The sequence below is a fragment of the Arachis hypogaea genome, chromosome 17, assembly GCF_003086295.3.
Source record: "Arachis hypogaea cultivar Tifrunner chromosome 17, arahy.Tifrunner.gnm2.J5K5, whole genome shotgun sequence".
Classification (NCBI taxonomy): Eukaryota; Viridiplantae; Streptophyta; class Magnoliopsida; order Fabales; family Fabaceae; genus Arachis; species Arachis hypogaea.
The window spans coordinates 95,961,537-95,969,046 of record NC_092052.1 but is presented as its reverse complement, the minus strand read 5'-3'; the positions used below and the strand labels follow the sequence as shown (position 1 = coordinate 95,969,046).

Sequence of the window (7,510 nt, the reverse complement as noted above, 5' to 3'; positions counted from 1 at the left end):
AAACAACAACTTCAAAAGACATATGCACTGTTCAAGCATTCATTCAGAAAACAAAAAGTATTGTTACCACATCAATATAATTAGACTAAGTTCAAGGATAAATCTGAAACTCATGTACTTCTTGTTCTTTTGAATTAAAACAGTTTTCATTTAAGAGAGGTGATGGGTTCATAGGACATTCATAACTTTAAGACATAGTTACTAACTACTAATGATCATGTAATAAGACACAAACATGGATAAGCACTTAACATAGAGAAAATGAAAAACAGAAAATAAGAACAAGGAATGAGTCCACCTTAGTGATGGTGGCGTTTCCTTCTTGAGGAACCAATGATGTCCTTGAGCTCTTCTATGTCTCTTCCTTGTCTTTGTTGCTCCTCCCTCATTGCTTTTTGATCTTCTCTTATTTCATGAACGATGATGGAGTGCTCTTGATGTTCCACCCTTAATTGTCCCATGTTGGAACTTAATTCTCCTAGGGAGGTGTTGATTTGCTCCCAATAGTTTTGTGGAGGAAAATGCATTTGAGGCATCTCCGGGATCTCATGGGGATGAGCTTCATGTGTCTCTTGAGATCCATGAATGGGCTCTCTTGCTTGCTCCATCCTATCCTTAGTGATGAACTTCTCTTCCTCAATGGGAATGTCTCCTTCTATGAAAGCTCCAGCTGAGTAACATAGATGGCAAATAAGATGAGGAAAAGCTAGCCTTGCCCCAAGAGAGGGCTTTTCGGCTATTTTGTAGAATTCAAGGGAGATGACTTCATGAACTTCTACTTCCTCTCCAATCATGATGCTATGAATCATGATGGCCCGATCCACAGTAACTTCAGATCGGTTGCTAGTGGGGATGATGGAGCGTTGGATGAACTCCAACCATCCTCTAGCCACAGGCTTGAGGTCCAGTCTTCTTAATTGAACCGGCTTGCCTTTGGAGTCAATCTTCCATTGAGCTCCTTCCACACATATGTCCATGAGAACTTGGTCCAACCTTTGATTAAAGTTGACCCTTCTAGTGTAGGAGCGTGCATCTCCTTGCATCATAGGCAAGTTAAATGCCAACCTCACATTTTCTGGACTAAAATCTAAGTATTTCCCCCGAACCATTGTAATATAATTCTTTGGGTTTGGGTTCTTACTTTGATCATGGTTCCTAGTGATCCATGCATTGGCATAGAACTCTTGAACCATTAGGATGCCAACTTGTTGGATGGGGTTTGTTAGAACTTCCCAACCTCTTCTTTAGATTTCATGTCAGATCTCCGGATACTCATTCTTCTTGAGCTTGAAAGGGACCAGATCACCTTCTTCTTGACCACAACATCATAGAAGTGGTCTTGATGAGCTTTAGAGATGAATCTTTCCATCTCCCATGACTCGGAGGTGGAAGCTTTTGTCTTCCCTTTCCCTTTTCTAGAGGATTCTCCGGTCTTGGGTGTCATCAATGGTAATAGAAAAACAAAAAGTTTATGCTTTTACCACACCAAACTTAGAAATTTGCTCGCCCTCGAGCAAGAGAAGAAAGAATAGATGAAGAAGAAGAAGAAAATATGGAGGAGAAAAGGGAGTGATGTATTCGGCCAAGAAGAGAAGAGAGGGTTGTGTTGTGTGAAAATGAGGAAGAATGGAGGGCTATATATAGGGAAGGGAGGGGGGGTAAGGTTCGGCCATAAGGGTGGGTTTTGGGTGGGAAATTGATTTTGAATTTTGAAGGTAGGTGGGGTTTATGAGGTAGGTTTATGGGGAAGAGTGGATGGATGTGAGTGGTGAAGTGGTTATAGGGAAGAGTGTTTATGGGATTGTGTGAAAGAGGGGTGGGAAGAAGTGAGTAGAGGTAGGTGGGGATCCTGTGGGGTCCACAGATCCTGAGGTGTTCAAGGATTTACAACCTTGCACCAAATTAGGCATGCAAAATGCCCTTGCACACAACTCTGGGCGTTCAGCGCCAGATTGGTGCTTGTTCTGGGCGTTGAACGCCCATTTGTTGCCCATTTCTGGCGTTGAATGCCAGAACCATGCTTGTTCTGGGCGTTCAGCGCCAGCTCTTCTCCATGGTGCAATTCTGGCGTTCAAACGCCCAGATGCTGCCCATTTTGGGCGTTCAGCGCCAGAACCATGCTCTGTTCTGGCGTTGAACACCAGCCAGATGCTTCTTACTGGCGTTTAAACGCCAGTAAGGTCTTCCTCCAGGGTGTGATTTTTCTTCTGCTGTTTTTGATTCCGTTTTCATTTTTATATTTATTTTGTGACTCCACATGATCATGAACCTAATAAAACATGAAAGAACAAGAAAAATAAAATTAGATAAATAAAAATTGGGTTACCTCCCAACAAGCGCTTATTTAATGTCAATAGCTTGACAGTGGGCTCTCATGGAGCCTCACAGATGTTCAGAGCATTGTTGAGACTTCCCAACAACAAACTTAGAGTTTGTATATAGGAGTTCAACACCAAACTTAGAGTTTGGTTGTGGCCTCCCAACACCAAACTTAGAGTTTGACTGTGGGGGCTCTGGTTGACTCTATTTTGAGAGAAGCTTAATGTGCCTCTTTTCCATGTTTACAGAAGGGTAACCTTGAGTTGTAAATACAAGGGAGCCCTCATTCAATTGAAGGACTAATTCACCTCTGTCAACATCAATCACAGCTCTTGCTGTGGCTAGGAAAGGTCTTCCAAGGATGATGGATTCATCCTCATCCTTCCCAGTATCAAGGATTATGAAATCAGCAGGGATGTAAAGGCCTTCAACCTTTACTAACACATCCTCTACTTGTCCATAAGCCTGTTTTCTTGAATTGTCTGCCATCTCTAATGAGATTTTAGTAGCTTGCACCCCAAAGATTCCCAGTTTCTCTATTACAGAGAGGGGCATGAGGTTTATCCCTAAACCAAGGTCACACAGAGCCTTTTCAAAGATCATGTTGCCTATGGTACAAGGTATTACGAACTTTCAAGGATCCTGGTTCTTCTGAGGCAATATCAGTTGATCCAGATCACTTAGTTCATTGGTGAACAAGGGAGGTTCATCTTCCCAAGTCTCAATACCAAATAATTTGGCATTCAGCTTCATGATTGCACCAAGGAACTTGGTAACTTGCTCTTCAGTAACATCCTCATTCTTTTCAGAAGATGAATACTCGTCAGAGCTCATAAAGGGCATAAGGAGGTTCAATGGAATCTCTATGGTCTCTAGATGAGTCTCAGATTCCTTTGGTTCCTCAAAGGGAAACTCCTTATTGATCACTGGACGTCCCAGGAGGTCTTCCTCACTGGGATTTACGTCCTCCCCTTCCTCTCCAGGTTCGGCCGTGTTAACTATGTCAATGGCCTTGCACTCTCCTTTTGGATTTTCTTCTGTATTGCTTGGGAGAGTACTAGGAGGGATTTCAGTGATCCTTTTACTCAGCTGGCCCACTTGTGCCTCCAAAATTCTAATGGAGGACCTTGTTTCATTCATGAAACTTACAGTGGCCTTAGATAGATCAGAGACTAAGTTTGCTAAATTAGAGGTATTTTGTTCAGAGTTCTCTGTCTGTTGCTGAGTGGATGATGGAAAAGGTTTACTATTGTTAAACCTATTTTTTCCACCATTATTAAAGCCTTGTTGAGGCTTTTGTTGATCCTTCCATGAGAGATTTGGGTGATTTCTCCATGAGGGGTTATAGGTGTTTCCATAAGGTTCACCCATGTAATTCACCTCTGCTATTGCAGGGTTTTCAGGATCATAAGCTTCTTCTTCAGAAGATGCCTCTTGAGTACTGTTGGAAGCAGCTTGCATTCCATTCAGACTCTGAGAAATTATATTGACTTACTAAGTCAATATTTTATTCTGAGCCAGTATGGCATTCAGAGTATCAATTTCAAGAACTCCCTTCTTCTAAGGCGTCCCATTACTCACAGGATTCATCTCAGAGGTGTACATGAACTGGTTATTAGCAACCATGTCAATGAGTTCTTGAGCTTCTGTAGGCATTTTCTTTAGGTGAATGGATCCACCTGCAGAAGTATCCAATGACATTTTGGCTAATTCAGACAGACCATCATAGAATATTTCCAGGATGGTCCATTCTGAAAGCATGTCAAAAGGACACTTTTTGGTCAGTCCTTTGTATCTCTCCCAAGCTTCATAGAGGGATTCACCTTCTTTCTGTCTGAAGGTTTGAACATCGACTCTAAGCTTACTAAGCTTTTGAGGAGGAAAGAACTTGGCTAAGAAAGCCTTGACCAGCTTATCCCAAGAGTTCAGGCTATCCTTAGGTTGAGAGTCCAACCATACTCAAGCTTTGTCTCTTACAGCAAAACGGAAAAGCATGAGCCTGTAGACTTCAGGATCTACTTCATTAGTCTTAACAGTATCACATATCTGCAAGAATTCAGTTAAGAACTGAAAAGGATCTTCAGATGGAAGTCCATGAAACTTGCAGTTCTACTGCATCAGAGAAACTAATTGAGGTTTCAGCTCAAAATTGTTTGCTCCAATGGCAGGAATGGAGATGCTTCTTCCATGTAAATTGGAATTAGGTGCAGTAAAGTCACCAAGCATCCTCCTTGCATTATTATTATTTTCGGCTGCCATCTCCTTTTCTTGTTCGAAAATTTCTGAAAGGTGCTTGCTGGATTGTTGTAATTTAGCTTCTCTTAGTTTCCTCTTCAGAGTTGATGACAAGTCATCTTAGCCTAGTTTCACTAGCCTTTTTCTTATGTTTTCATTTGAATTATGCACTTTCTTGAGCCATAAGCAAGCCAATTGGGTAGAGTTTTATGCTTCCTTTGATTGAATCAACCATAGATGAATTAATGCAATTTCATGAGGTTTTATGCTATAATTGTCACATATTATGAAAGAATGAATATCTCATGATTTTTAGCATAGCTTTGATGTGTTTGGTTGATTGATGATAGGTGAAGAAAGCTTGGAGAAAGGTTGAATCAAGAAGGAATGGCTAGGAGCAAGAGAGAAAAAAAAGTTTGAGCAAAAGTTTGCCACAAACTTTTGGAAGTAGTGAAAACAACCCAGGGAACAAAAAGCTTGACCAAAAGTTTGCCTCAAACTTTTGCGCAAACTTTTGGGAAAAAAGCTTGACCAAAAGTTTGCCTCAAATTTTTGCGCAAACTTTTGGGAGAAAAGCTTGAGCCAACGTTTGCCTCAAACTTTTTGGCAAACGTTGGCATCACAAATCAACACCCTGGAGAGCAAAAGTTTGCGCCAACGTTTGCCTCAAACTTTTTGGCAAACGTTGGCGCCATGAGTGTGCAAGGGGGAGCCAACGTTTGAGCAAAAGTTTGACCCCAAACTTTGGCCCAAACGTTGGTAGCAGCAAGGATGGGGTGGCTAATATGAAAAGTTTGAGTAAAAGTTTGCCTCAAACTTTTACTCAAACTTTTACTCAAGCTTTCATGATTCCAAACCCGGTTCACTTCGGTTCTTCTCCAAACTCCAAGAGCAATCAACCAAGGCCTCTATCAACCCAAATCCACTAAGAGCAAAGGCCCAATTCAAGGCTTGAAGACCATTTGAAGAAAGTGTATAAATAGCTTAGGATTTAAGTTGAAGGGGGCTTTCTTTTTGGTTTTGATTAGTACACTTAGTAGAGAGCTCACTTTACATTTCTTGGCATTGTTGTTTAAATTCAAGAGAATTTGGGAGGAGAATTGATCTCTCTTCTTCCTTGTTCTTGCCCAGCACTCTTTACTTTCCTTGTCTTGGATCTTGGGTTGGAGAATTGAAGGAAATCTGTTTCAATCTCATCCTGAGATCTCTCTGTTTCATTTTACTGCATAATTGAATTTCCATTTTGGTTAATTGCTTCTGTCTTCTACTTTCTCTGCAATTTACAATTTACAATTCCTTTGCAATTGTTCTTGTTGGATCTAGGAAGGCATTGAGATCTAGACTTGGTTATCTAGTCTCTTGAGTCCTGAGATCTGAATTCTCATTTTACTTTCTCTATTTAACGCTTTTCATGCTCATTTACAATTCTGTTTTTAGATCCGATTCAATCCAAGTCATCTTCTATTTCTCTGTTTGTTGAATTTAATTTATTCCTTGTTTAATTTCTACAAATCCAATTCCCAATTCCCTTTACAATTCAAGCCATTTACATTTCTTGCACTTTAAGATTCTGCAATTTACATTTCTTGCGTTCTAAGTTTCTGCCATTTAATTTCTTGTTCTTTAAGATTCAGCACTTTAAATTTCAGTTCTCTTTAAATTCAATGCAATTTACCCATTCCCTTTACTTTCCATGCAATCTAAATTCTGTAAATCACAAATCACTCAACCAAATCTTGATTCGCTTGACTAAATCAACCACTAAACTAAAATTGCTCAATCCTTCAATCCCTGTGGGATCGACCTCACTCCCGTGAGTTATTATTACTTGATGCGACCCGGTGTACTTGCCGGTGAGTTTTTTGTCGGATCGTTTTCCGCACATCAAGAGTCCTTTCAAGTTCTGGATCTGCTTCAACAAGAATGTTCTTGTCCTTGCTCCTGCTCATATGAAAAAGAGGGACAGAAAAATAATAATAATAGGGGTCTTTTTTACCACAGTATAGAGGTCCCTGTGTGAGTAGAAGAAAAGAAAAGAAAAATTCGAACACAAATGGAAGAGGGGGTTCGAATTTGGGTGAGATAAAGTGTTAGTAGATGAATAAATAAATAGAAGAAGATGAGAGAGAGAGAATTTTCGAAAATAATTTTTGAAAAAGAGTTAGTGATTTTCGAAAATAGTTTTTGAAAAAGGTTAGTAATTTTTCGAAAATTAAAATCAAAAATTAAAATAATTAGTTAATTAAAAAGAAATTTTGAAAAAGAGGGAAGATATTTTTGAAAATTAGAGAGAGAGAGAGAGTTAGTTAGGTAGTTTTGAAAAAGATAAGAAACAAACAAAAAGTTAATTAGTTAGTTGAAACAAATTTGAAAATCAATTTTGAAAAGATAAGAAGATAAGAAGTTAGAAAAGATATTTTAAAATCAAATTTTGAAAAAGATAAGATAAAGAGATATTTTTGAAAAGATATGATTGAAATTAGTTTTGAAAAAGATTTGATTTTTAAAATCACAATTAATGACTTGATTCACAAGAAATCACAAGATATGATTCTAGAACTCAAAGTTTGAATCTTTCTTAACAGGCAAGTAACAAACTTGAAATTTTTGAGTCAAAACATTAATTGATGATGTTATTTTCGAAAATTAGGAGATAAAGATAAAAAAAGATTTTTGAAAAATATTTTTAAAATTTTCGAAAATAAATAAGAAAAATGAAAAAGATTTGATTTTTGAAAAAGATTTTGAAAAAGATAAGATTTTTAAATTGAAAATTTGATTTGACTCATAAAAACAACTAGATTTTAAAAAGTTTTGAAAAAGTCAACTCAAATTTTTGAAATTTATGAGTGAAAAAGGGAAAGATATTTTTTTTATTTTTGAATTTTTAATGATGAGAGGGAAAAACATGAAAAAGACTCAATGCATGAAAATTTTGGATCAAAACAATGAATGC

At 38.3% G+C, this 7,510-nt stretch overlaps 1 non-coding gene across 1 annotated transcript; it reads left to right on the top strand.

Moving 5' to 3' along the window:
* Nucleotides 1–4,074: 4,074 nt before the first annotated feature.
* Nucleotides 4,075–4,182, top strand: LOC112767994 (small nucleolar RNA R71). The gene has a single exon (XR_003185434.1). It is a non-coding gene; the product is annotated as a small nucleolar RNA R71 (small nucleolar RNA).
* The last annotated feature ends 3,328 nt before the right edge of the window (nucleotides 4,183–7,510 follow it).